Below are 14,028 nucleotides of genomic sequence, written 5' to 3'. Positions count from 1 at the left end.
AATAACCATAGAAAGTCACAATAATTATGACAGGAGTGGGAGTACAAAGAAGTCATCAATCACGTCAAATTTTATATATATAAAGAGGTAAATCCAGATAGGTTCTTAACGTGGAAAGTGGAAGGTATATCAGTGAGGAAACAAGTCAGTTTATAGAAATTATGGAGTAGTTGATTCAATTCTCAAGTTTACCGAAGGAATATAAGTGGTCATATATATTCTGACCTAAAATCAACTTACTCCTATATTCAAGGGAATCCAGTAGCTGTCACCTAACATTGAACATAGTAGAAAGATAACATATAATAATAATTTAGACATTGAAAAGGGACAAGTTGAAATCTACGTGTATACTCCTATTAGTTCATACGAAATTAAAATACATGCAAGAACATTGGTGTCCTAGAGTGCAGCAAAATACACTATAATTTAATGTCGAATAATAACAAAAAACAAAAAACAAAACAAAATGAAACAAAAGAAAACAGGTACCGGTCAGCACAACTTGTCTTAAGCAAATATGTGAAGTTTTAAATCTAGAGTGCAGAGGATCAGAAATATAGAGTGAAGAGATTTTAAACCAAATCAATGTCTCAGATTCATGTTAGAAGGTCATAAAAATTATTGTGACATACAATACACCGAGAATGTTTCTTTCTCAAATGTTGTACAACGATTTGATTTAATTTATGAGAAAAACCTTAACTTGGTACTCATGTAAACTTGCAGCCCTTAAACCGATAGAAGGGGAAGAAATTAAAAGGGAAGATTACAATTCTATTAGATATAAAGGGATGAAATACAGCCACATACTCCCTGTAATTGGGGTTTCAACAACAAATTTTTATGAAAATCTTCACAGATTGGCATCAAGGTATAAGGATGGTCCTTGCTTAACCATGCATAGGCAATCCAATTGCTTTTTATTAATGCAGCAAAGCAATAAGTTACATACACTTCAAAAGCTCTTAATGCTAGTGAGTAGTTCACATATGACAGAAGCAAGGATTTTATGTTTCATTGTATTTTACTACTAAAAACAACAGGACTCAGTCGAGGTAATCATAAAAGGAAAAAAGAAAGAAAGGAAAATATGATAGCGATCACATGCAACAGAGATATCTTCATGATCGCACCACATGCAATTAATTATGACTCCTTAACTTAGTTATTTAATCATTCAGATACAACTTGCAGGGGTGGAGATAGCCTACATGCAGCTGGGTCACCGAAATACAAAAGAGTAATCAGAGAACATACACACAATTTACTTCATTCACTCAAAACTTAGAGACCACTGGACTCCCCCCTACCTGGACTTGGTTACGTGGATTATTCAGAATCTGCAGAGGTTCCTCACGGTGAAGCAACATCCTGGATCCTTGGTTCTTAGCTCCGTGACTCAGATGATGGAAAGATGATGGGTTTGGAGCGTGAAACACAGTAGTTGAGGGGCAGTTTAGAAAGTGGGGCTAGTGTATTTTAGTTTTGTTCTGACTTCTTTGTTCCAAGTGATTTTCAAAATAAAAATGGGAAGGAAAATTTTCCTTATATACTCAAGGCATGAGGTGGCATGTAAAGGCAGCGATTAATGGTTTAGTTGCCCGCGTAATAATATTCATACGCAATTGTCTTATCATAAGAATTTAGAATAAATACTAATATTTTAGAGTATTGTGGAATGTGAAAATTAGCTGCACTAAACAATAAATTATAAATCTTACTAATTTTTTTTCAAGAATTAGAGAGATAACTAGGTGACTAAATTATTAAGCTAAAAGAATTCCCCCTGCACACTATATATATATATATACTTCAATATCAACGAAGTATGACTTCCTAAGAAAATAACGTAATATACTTTAATTGGAAATGCAAAGAATGAATTGAATTCATATATAAGGGAATTCAGAATTTATCATCACTAACTTTTATCCTAGCTGCATTCATTTGGTTCCGATTTCAACGAGCAGGGAGAAAATTTAAAGGAAACTATTAATTATTATGAGTTAACACACGAATAGGATCGATGCTCTACTACCAATTGAAGTCCACGAGGTTTTCCTTTTATTAATTAAATAGAGAGTAGGTAGGAACTAAATATTCAAACTCTTTATTACAGAGACAAAACCATCATGGCATAAATCAATATAAAAAATTCATTGAATGTATCTGAGAGTTTCAATTCTAACCTTATTCTACATATAGAGATATTCTCCTCTCAAATTATCCACATGCAATTAATTAAAACACATAGTACAATCCAAGTTCACAACTACAGAGAGGTCTCTGTTATTGCTAGCAGGTATTTATTCACTCTCAACCAGTATACCACATAAACCTGGGAGGAGATGAGGAATTTAGAAATCTGCTAGTGCCGTTACTCATGTTCATTCTAAAATCTAAAGGTTGGATAACTTACCACTCAACATATTTAAATGTGTTCCGTATAGGAGGGGGGCTGCATTTTCATGTTCTATGAGAATCTCTACTTTTATTAATTTAGACAGGACGACAACAAGAAATGAGGTATACTAATCACATTCGAACGGAACATATCAATGCCTCAATTTATAATTATAAAGGAGTTACTGGAAATAGCTGATAATGTTCATAAATATGTTATTGCAGAACAATCATTATAAGATTCACAGTTCAGAATAAAAAGAGAAGACTAATCAACTAAGCCAGTTTCAAGGGTGTGCTCACAAAATAGAAAGTTTCTTAACTCAGTAGTAAAAGGATACTGCTAATGAGTTACATAAAATTTGAATACACCTCACGGAATGGTCAATTTCTGGAGTGGTAGACAAGAGGAATTCTTCCCTTCACAAAATCTCTGTTTCAATTTTCATTACAGTGTGGTTATTATAAAAAGAAAACACTACGTAATATCCCTTAATTCAGAACACAGCAACAAGTCAGATTTATTTATCATGCAACCCAGTCTCAAAGTTTTCACCCCCTTGGTTCATAATAAATGCAGGTAGTCCCAGTGTGGTTAAGCAGAGGATAAACTAAATAAACCTATCAGTTTTCATAATCTAACCATAAAAAAAAATTATGTATATTTAGTTTTCATCGAATAGTAGAGTCCCTCTTTTTTTTTATTTACATGTAAACACAACCCATTTTGTCATGCAGAGCAACAAATAAACTCTCAGCTACAGAGGCACATTTTCATCAATTTCTTAACATTGTGTAATTTGAATAATATAGAATCAATGCCAACAGCTTAAAGGGCCCTGCAACTGGGAAGGAATTTTCAAAAAATCACTATCGTTAAGAGAAATCATATAATTTCACATTTAGGTAACATTGGCCATCAAATTTGGTCGACGGGGGATAATGTAAAGAATGAGGATGAGCAAGAACAAGAGAATGATGACATGCAATATGAGTCTCATTATGATCACTTACGTGTAAGTTGCTTAAACTATTTTTCACTCATCGAATCAATCAAATTGAACAAAGAAGTTGAAGGAATGGTACACATGCAATTGATTAGTCTTTATTTAGGCGCATAGAGAACCAAAACATGAATAGAATATTATTTCACTCACAAATGACTGAAAGACACCAGGGAGTCCATACTAAAGCCTACTTACAACAATATGTAATAACCAAACCAAACAAAGATAATAAATATTCCTGAACCAAGCATATAAAAATAGAATTAAGGATTAGAAATCAAGAGGTGGTCAGGAAGAGGGAAATGGATAACACTCACATAAAATAATTAGGAAAATAATAAGGTTGGGAGGGATTGAAAAGAGAAAAGAGAAAGAAAAGAAAAGAAAAAAAAAAATCCTCTCCCAAAAATACCTAATAAATATCGATGAAAGTTCACAAGTTATTTCGATTTTTAAGGATGTTACATTGTGTGCTAATTGTTATGAACTGTTTAAATAATTTTATCTATATTCATTCATATTTTCTTAATAAGGTTGTCAATTAATATAAGCTCACCCTTGCATTTTGTTGTGTTGGTATGTATATGCTGCAATGATTGTACGATGGTGCGTAAGCAGAAGGTACAGGGAATGCATCCACTTCTGAAGTTGGAAGGTTTGAGACACTTTGGAGTTAGCATTTTGGAAGAGCATGGAATTAATCATTTTGTTAGTTTAGATTTGAGTATTAGGTCTAGACTGTTGGTTTACTAATTTGTTAATGAATGTAATTATATGTCAAATACTCGAATTTTAAATTCCTCATAGAATTTTTGTTGTAAATATATAAATATATGTAAATTTTTGGTATTATACAAAGATAGTTATAGAGTGTTGTTATTTTATCAAACTAAATACCGAAATATAAACTGCGATAATTTTATACTCGTGGACTCGTGTATGCAATATCAAATAAATGGATAAGGGAATTAAGAAGAGTAATACGGAATGTCATTGATTCCTTATAAAAAAGGGGTCGCGACACCCTCCACTGATGTTGAGCTGATTCTACTGTCACTCTGATGTTCTATGTTTTAATATTCTTATTTATATTTCTGCATATTTATATTTTGCATCTAATCTAGTAGTTTTGTTATTGTCTATTTTTCTTTCAATTTTTTTCTTTCCTAGTTCCAAATTTCAGGGTCTTTCTTTCTCTCTTTTTCTCTCTCTATATATAGTATTTACTTTATTTTTATTTTTATTTTTTATTTATTTTTTTGTGAACATTGTTGTTCTCCTTTGTTAAAAATAAGAAGTTTGTAGAAGGAGTTGAATTAATTTGTCCGAACCCATTCTAAAGTTATGTTAATTGATTTAACATAACGCAATATTGGTCAATTTATTATTTATTATATATATATATATATATATATATTATTCTAATTCTTTTATATGATATGTTACAATTTTTTTTGTTACAATGATGTTGTGAGAAACATAATATTATGTATAAAAAAGTTGTATAAATTATATTTAATACAGTGAAAAAACGTTATTTTATATTAGGTAATATATTTTAGATATATTTTTATTATATTTCAACATAATTTTAAATATTTTAATCATAATAAATGTATCTGAATTATTAATTTTATATATATTAATTTTTAATTACTATAAAAGATTACTACTAAATAAGTTTATGCATTACACAAGTTTGTTTTAATTTTTTATTAAATTAATTTTGACTATTATTGAAGAAATGCAATTTATTTTAAATTTTATTTTCTATATTATGTTTATAAAGTTGTGAGAACTTTAGTTATTCATTGTCTTCTAGTATAAGTCCTTCAATTTTGTGAAAATTTTGACCACTAATTCCAAAAAGTATATCAGGTTTTAAATTCATTGCATTATCAATTTTTGCTCCCATAAATGTAAAAATAAAAATAGAATTATATGTTAGAATATTTTGTCTAAATCTCTAGTTAATCAATTAATAGACAATTGTATTATTAATAAGTTAATAGAACTAAGAGGTAATTCGTATTTTGGAGTTAAAAGAGACCAATTTATCACTTAAACTTCTTATTACTTAATTAAGTTGAAGAAATTTAATGCTTCCTAATGCTTAAAGAAGATTTTTCAAAGCATTTGGTGATTCTTGAAGGATTAATAATTGAACTTTTCCTTGTTGACAAGAAGAAAATATAGGCTCTCTTGGTTGTTTGGTTTATTCGCTCTTCCTATGTATACCGTAGAACTACAACAATATTCACCATGTGAATTGGTCATCCTAAATTTATATATTTTAAATTATTATCTACAATTTTAAAAAATATTAATAAATAAGCACATATTTAATTTATAATTTGTATGATATTATATTATTTATAAAAGTTGTAATGACCTATCTATCATTTAAATATATTCCTTTATTAAATATATATTTTTTGATAAAATTAAATTGAAATATTAAATGATATAGATAATTTTTTTATAAAACTTTATATATAAATCTCATTGATAATAGAAATAAATATGTATTTCCATAACTCAATTTCTTAACTAGATCAAAAGCTAAAATTTCATATTTAATTTGTCTTTCAGTCAATTAAATTTTTAACTAAAATTGGATGTAAATTAAAATTTAAAGTAATTAACTACTAAGTATTACACATACACTTTAAATCATCATTTACAATAAGGTTTATCAAAATATTATGAACTCTGAAATCAACATTTGAAATAATTACATATCATTGTTAATTCTAAATAGAAACTTAATTATTATTATTACATTTCTCAAAATAAACTAAATCCCAACTGAGCAGTTTCTTTCCTTACAACCCATTACAAGTATGATCCTAGGACAAATCCATCTTCTTTTATTAGAAAATGTTTATAAGGGTGAGCATCTTCTGTCCCACTAAATTCTCATTTTATAATACAATCAAAGTAATGCAAAAAATATTTTCTAATACATCATGCATCAAAATAGAAATAACTTATTTTTACAATTCTAATATGATAGAAATCATCCATAAACTTCATTTCACATTTAATCGAATGCAATCATTCAATCCTTAAGCTTAAGCCACTTTATTCATTTTAATTTTGAAACATTCACCAAATAACGATACTTTAGGTACTGACGGGCCTTACATCGTCGCCAACATACTCTTCCAAGTTATGTAGGATTTACACTAGCATGGATAGTCCACGGTCATCCATCACTCATAGATACAACATTTGCATTATACGACATTTATAGCAAAGGTATGGTCAGGAGTTTAGTCAGAAAATGAGTGTGAGGCTTGTGAATTCTTCAATTGTGTATATCATCTATTAGCATTCATCACCTTTATTTCCCTCAGATTTTACAAATCGCCTCCAGACTCTATACCCTTAGCATATCTCTGAACTGTTCATACAAAAACTCAATGGTGACATATAAAATCATACCATTTACAACAATCAATATTGTCTTATTACGTATGTTATAATCAAACTAATCAATATGTTACAACATGCATTATAACCTCACCCGTTGATGTATTACAACAGGAAGGATTGGTTGCACTTGGAAGAAGCTCTTTGGGCTTATAAGACCACCTATAAGACACCCATAGGAATGTTTCTTTATCGTGTTGTTTTTGGCAAGTCATGCCATCTACCAGTGGAAGTGGAGCATAAGGCATTCTGCGTGATCAAACAATGTAATCTAGATATGGAGGCAGCTGGTTCTTATAGGAAACTTCAATTGCAAGAGTTAGAACAAATTTGTAGGGAAGCATTATGAGAACTCCAACATATACAAAAAGTGCACGAAAGCTTTTCATGATAAGATGATAGGGCGCAAATAATTTCTTATTGGTCAAAAAGTTATTTTATATAATTCTAGACTTAATTTTTTATTGGTCAAAAAGTCCTTTTATATAATTTCTTATTGTTTTGGATTGTATTAGATCATTATTTAGGAGATTTACTTTCATGCTTATTTTCTTTAGATTTATTCTCGATTGTTCTTATATCTTCTTTGGTTGTAGCTTATTTACCTTTGTAATTTTTTCACCTTCATCCTACCCCTTTATAACATAGCAAAGTCCTCTTGATCTTTGTGTGCATGTGAATTCTATTGCAGAAGTAGGCAATGGGCAAGCTTATGGTTGATCATGCTTCATATTGTGCATTTTGAGTAATACATTTTACCTTATACACTTGAGTGATTGAGAGTATGTCATGTGAGGATTCTATCTCTTATGATTCATTTGCTTGATTTGATAAGTTCATTTGTCAATTTGAAGTGTAAGGATGAATTTTCATTCTAGCTATGATATTTGAACTTGATAAGCTTTGTACATAGCTTAATTTGTTTTTGGTTCCCCATAGTTTGATTTTTTTTATTTGCCCCATAGGGCAAAGTCTTAAGTGTGGGGGAATTTGATGTAAAAATTTTAGGCTTACATTTATAGTTTTATTTTGATTTATAAACATTTTTCATATGCTTTATTTTTAGAGTTTTTATCAATTTCTAGTTATTTGAATAAACTGACTTATTACAAATAAATGCTTTAATTTCATATTTTTGGTTATTATGACCTATGACTACTCTTTTGGCCATAACTATTTTTTTATTGATATCATTTTTTCCTGATTCTAGTTGCATTGGATTCTACACATCTAGGGCTTCAACATGCATATATGGATTGCTGGATTTGGATTTGTTTTCAATTTTTTATGATTTTTTGAAGTTGAGGCAGATTTGCTGAATATTGTTATAGGATTACATTTGGACCTTGTTATTTTTAATATATGTATTTGGGCTTCTAGAAATTATTGAAGCCCAAATTTTGGCCACTTAATTTATCCTAATTAGAACCTATAAATAGACTAATAAGGTTTTGAATTAAGGTGTAAGATTAGACACTTTGAGCTTTTGAGATTTGGCTGAAATAAAAATCCTTGTTTTTACTTTCTCTCATTCTCTCGTTCTTTCCTCAATCTCGCATGGGTTAAGTTTTCAATGGAAGGCTAAACCTCTCGTTTAATCTGTAAAATCCAAATGTTGTAATTTCAATTTGAGTCCTAAGCTAAATTGCTCAGAGTTTGTTTTCTTTTTCTTTAACCTCAAATTTTTCTATTGCGATTGTGATTAACTTTTTTTATTGTTAGAATTCAAATTAAGATTCGATTAATATTCTAATTTGATAATTAATTTGAGTTAGGTTAAATGATAATTTAATTTAATCCATGGTCTAGTTGAATTAGGTTATTCGATTGAATTAATAATTGAATTGGGTAAATTGAGATGTCCCTACTTTCAATAGGTATTTCTCAATGTCATCTTGTTTCTCATGGTGAGTAATTGATAAATTAAAACATTTATTAACTACTTTATCCCAAATAAAATACACACTAACATACTTAATATATATAAATAGTTAAAGTTATGTCATAACACACAAGGTTCAAAGTGCATAACATAATATTACATACCATCTAAATTATTCCCAAATTATTAAACTATTAAACATTACAGGAAAGATAATAGTTAGGAAAGTATACAACACAAAATACTTAAATAAGATATATTTCTCCTCTCCTCTTGAGTCCTTCCTCAATCATCCAATCCATTTGGAGGAGAATCTAGATCAATGCCAAGGTATGCAACTGCATGGCAGAGAGAAAAATGTACCTCCACTCTACCTTCTCCCTGTATAGTAGTAGGATTAACATAAGGGTTATTAACAATAGGCATAGTTAATATAATAAAACCTTGAAAAATGATAGTTTGATTGGAGTCATCAGAACTTCACTCCCTAGCTCTCGTACTAAAGGTCAATGTGCGTGCAGGGGTAACTGGTGCACTTCCACTCATTCTACATCCATATATATATATATTGGACACATCACAGAAAAATATAGGGGTGAGTACCAAAATTCATAAACAATCTAATAGGCAATACTCATGTTTAAATGAATAAAACATCATTTAGGCATCAACGATACCAATCATCAATAATATCTATGCTTAAATGAACGAAACAACATTCAAGCATCAAGCAATACCAAGCTTCAACAATACACATACTTAAATGAACGAAACAACATTCATTCATCAAACAATACTTGTGCTTAAATGAACAAAACAATATTCAGGCATTAAGCAACAATCATTTAATGTCTTTTGTTTGTGAATTCTCCATAGAGTAATTAATTAATTATCCAACATTTTATTTTCAGGTTGAGCTTGGAAGTTCTGTGTCTGTAATACAGCCAGTGTCATAGGTACATCTTCTCCCTTTCTTGGAGACAGAATATAAGTATATAATTCTCACTGTATGATCACTACTAGCAGCCCACACTCAAACCAATCTTGGTATGCTCTAGTGCTTATCAGGATAGGCTAGCAAAGTTTTCACTGCCTATGACACCTTAGCTAGGTTTAGTCCCTTATAAGTCTTAGGTACTCTCCTATCCCCTATGGTTAGACCAACACTATTTCCTCCTTGCCTGTACCGTGGCATATTCAACCTCTTTCATAATCACAAACATAAACACAACAATTTTATAGCCATTACTTGTCCAACAGGTACATTATAATGTAACACGCTTAATTTTGTGGTCCTTGTATGGAGGAAGATAGGAATCTTGGTGCAGAGTATCTTACTGTAGCGAGATATCTCCCGCTGTAGTGAGAAAGAGCGTCTAAAATTAGGCTTTTTGGTGCTTTTTCACTGCGCTACAACAATGATTTTCTCGCTGCAATGAGGAGCTCTCGCTGCAGTGAGGAGCTCTCGTTGTAGCTAGAATGACAAACATCAAAAGGAAATTTTGTCTGGTTTTTTCACTGCAGCGAGAGAAGAGTTTCTTGTTATAGCAAGAGATAGCTCGTTGTAGCGAGAAAACTCTCGTTATAGCGAGAAATAGCTCGCTGTAGCGAGAATATCGTGAGTTAAGGGATATTTAAGGGCATTCAACCTAAGGAACTTAGATTACAATCCAAAATCCCGATCTCTCCCCTATTTTCTTCAACCTCTCGCCCTCTCTTCTAAGAAAGCTTCCTCTAAATCTCAATCTTCCTTCGAATACAAGCTTTCGAGCTCAATCATTCAGATCCAAGTAAGTTTCCTTGAGCTTAGTTCTCTAACTTCATTCTTATTTCTCTATTTTATCCGATCTAAATATTTGTACTTTGTGATACTGAAGGAAGTCTTAACCCTTAAGACGATATTCTCTATCGGAATGTTGTGCCTTTCCCTTGTATCTCTAGGAAAACTCAATCTGAGAGACTCATTTCTAGGTAAGGCGAGTTGATCACAAATCTTAACTCCTCTTTGGTATTTTGAGTTGAAAACACTATGTTTTTCCATTAGAACACTAGAACACTAATATTCTTTTCTTAAAATCTAAAGTGAAGGAATAGAGAGTTGGATATGAAAAATCCTTGACTGCTTTCAAAACTATCTAAATGTAGCTTGTAGTAAAAGTTCTAAATAAAACTATTTTGAGGAATATTATGATTTTACCAAGCAAACATTGTTTAAGAGTAGTCAAGATTTGCTATTTGATGTTTTTGAAATAATGGACATATTATGAATATTGGGTGATGCCAAACTTTAGGATAGACGACTTAGTTGTTACTGAGAAAGTGTGTATGTTGGATTGTATGATTGGATTGAGTTCAGAGGTGTCCGACCTTTGACCCATTGTATTGGCTTGTGTGGTGTGAAATTGTTTGATGATATTTCCGTGTTAAATGATATAATGAATATAGATGTTGTTTGATAGCTGAAGTATGCCAAAATGAGTGAAACTATGTTATTGATGAAAAACGTTTGACTGTTCTTAAATGAAGAAAAAGTTTAAGGTGTGAAATGGTATGACATGATGGTGGAATTATGAGAAATGTGATTATAACACATAAGTCAAAATAGAATGATGGATGTGCTTATAATATAGGTATTATGGTATATCAAAAGGTGTACTCATAATACATGTATTGTAATACATTAAGTTATATGATCAAGACTCACATATTATGACACATTGATCTATGAGAGGGATATGGAAAAGAATGTGAATAGTTGAGAAATGTTGAGAATGGATATAGATAGTTACAGAAATACATTGGGGGTATAAAGTTCGGAGAAAATTTAAAAAATCTTAGGGAAATGAACTTGGTGAATACTAATTGAAAATGGGTGCACAATGAATTGCTGAAGGTAAAAGCATTCACAGGCCACACACTCATTTCCTAACGAGACTCCTGACTATACCTTTGCTAAAAGAGGCCGGATCGGCACACATGTATTTGTGTTGTTGTGGCCAACCAGTAGCTATCTATATTATGAAGTTCTCAAGGGATCCCAGGAGCATTGAATATGAAAGTGAAATAAATGTGAAAGTGTGATGTATATGAAGTAGTGTAGAAATTGTATAATTATAATATATACATTGTAACATATCGATTAATGTTATATGTGTTGTAATACATTGACGGGTGCAATTAGGACACATGTATTGTGACTATTGATTGACGTGGTATAATACATGTATTATGACATACAAATTAGTGGGAAGATGTATGTCATAAATATTTGCAAAGACAATTGATTGGTCGTTTTATGTGTGCTCTATAACATCCTGATTTTTACTCCCTCAATGTTCATATCGTTCTCACGATTTCATTTCTTTCAAAAGTAATTCAATGTATTTTACTAAATTTCAAGATTTTGGTTAAAGAAGTTTTGAAATAAAAGTATTTATTTCGTTAAAATAATTCATCTTTAAATACATGTTTGATTTACTTTTGAAAGATGAAACTTTCTAATACTTTGAATTATTTACAATCCCTTAAGTATAATTGATTTTCAAATTTCTTACACACCAACAAAGGTGGTGTAGTGGTGGATAGGCTAGTCTTACCTATTTGGAGGACCTAAGTTCAAAACCTATTAAGTCAAAGTTTGATTTCAAATTTTTAGTATGTGAAAAGTCCATGATGCTCCTGCATAGGTTACAATCCTATGTTTAAAAACACTCTTTCATCTTTCTTTCTCAATGTTTTCACCAATTAAAGCAAGGAGATGAAGTTTTTGCAGCTCGTCCATGAAAAAGCATGGAGCTTTCTGTGTCCAGCCACTGTGTGGGTCAATTTTGACTAGCTTAACGTATTTTGTTTGGCCTAACCTCTTCATATTTGGATTGTACAATAAAAAATCTTTCAAACGCAAGTGGTTTAACTCAAAATAGACATCAAAATCTGTTAGGTTCTCAGAAATGTCAGAGGGGAAAAGGGCATTATTCGTCCTTGGATTTTATTGATTGTTGAAAAAAAGATTACACAGAGGAGGCTACTCCTTTCACAGTAGAATCTGTCCAGTTTTTTCTATCTACCCAATTCCTATCCTCTTGTACCTAACAGAGGACTTATTTATACCAAACTGATGTAAAACAAATTAACCAATTAACTACTACCAAAAACCTAACTAATAGGTCAAAGGATAGAATAGTTTCAATTCCTATTTTTACCCTTCTTCCTATAATACACTTTTAATGTTCTATTTGTGTCCTGTGGTTTAACAAAATCACAAGTTATAGTGAAAATGGTGAGATCACTCCTTATTCTACATTTTCAGTGTTTCAGCAGCAAAGCAGACTGTTTTTCTCACTTCTATGATCTCCAAAACCTGACATGCAACATCCCTATGCGTTCCTTGCAAAATTATCCTTCCAACAGTGTATCTTGAGCTCAAATCCAATATCGTTTGGCCCCCTTAATCGCTTAGAATACGTGAGAACCTTCATTTTTATGTTTTCTGCAGAAATAGTATAAAGAAATAATTTTTACACTCTTTGTACAGAGTTGTTTTAACCAAAACAATTTATTTTCATAAACTATATGAAAATATCTTTCCAACACATATTTTTATGCTAATTTTGGACTTCGTTTGAATGCCTTACAAAATGAATTACAAAAATAGTGCGAAGTTGAAAAACCTGCATGAACAACAGTGAAGTTTGATTTTTATGCACTTCCCTGTGAATGAAAATTTTTAAAATTTTATTTTGACCCTTAGGATCTTATCTTTCTAAAAAAAATTTCTGGATCGTGATTTGGACTTCGTTTGAGTCCGTTATACTTAATTTTACAAACATTGCACAAATCTGAAGTTTACTGGTTTTTTGCAATAAGTGCATGGCTGTTTCTGAATTTTTAAAAATACTAGCTCTTGGCCATTTTGGCTCAAAGGATTTTGATAAACTCCTCTTTGAACCAGGAACACAACGAACTAAGAAACTACAGATTCAGACACTGGAAAGTCCAAGAAAAAGAACCTGCAAACTATCTCACTCACCAAGGAAAAGGGGAGGAGGTATTTCAAGTAAACAGTAAGAAAGGAAATAAATCAAAGAGGATTGTCCCTTAACCCTGAGGTCTAGAACACATGTATTAGGAGACATGTGCTATTTGAATTACATGTTGACATTTTTGAATATTTACGTGAGATTTTTTATTTTAAAAAAAATAATTATGAGTATATTTTGATTTTGACAAATCTCGATCTTTGGTTGAGAATTATTTTACACTTCATGTTTGAGTAAATATTATTTTGCGAAAATTGTG

Source organism: Abrus precatorius, unplaced genomic scaffold (assembly GCF_003935025.1).
Source record: "Abrus precatorius isolate BTA unplaced genomic scaffold, Abrus_2018 Scaffold2, whole genome shotgun sequence".
Lineage (NCBI taxonomy): Eukaryota > Viridiplantae > Streptophyta > Magnoliopsida > Fabales > Fabaceae > Abrus > Abrus precatorius.
The sequence above is the reverse complement of the archived record's forward strand: the minus strand, read 5'-3'. Positions refer to the sequence as shown.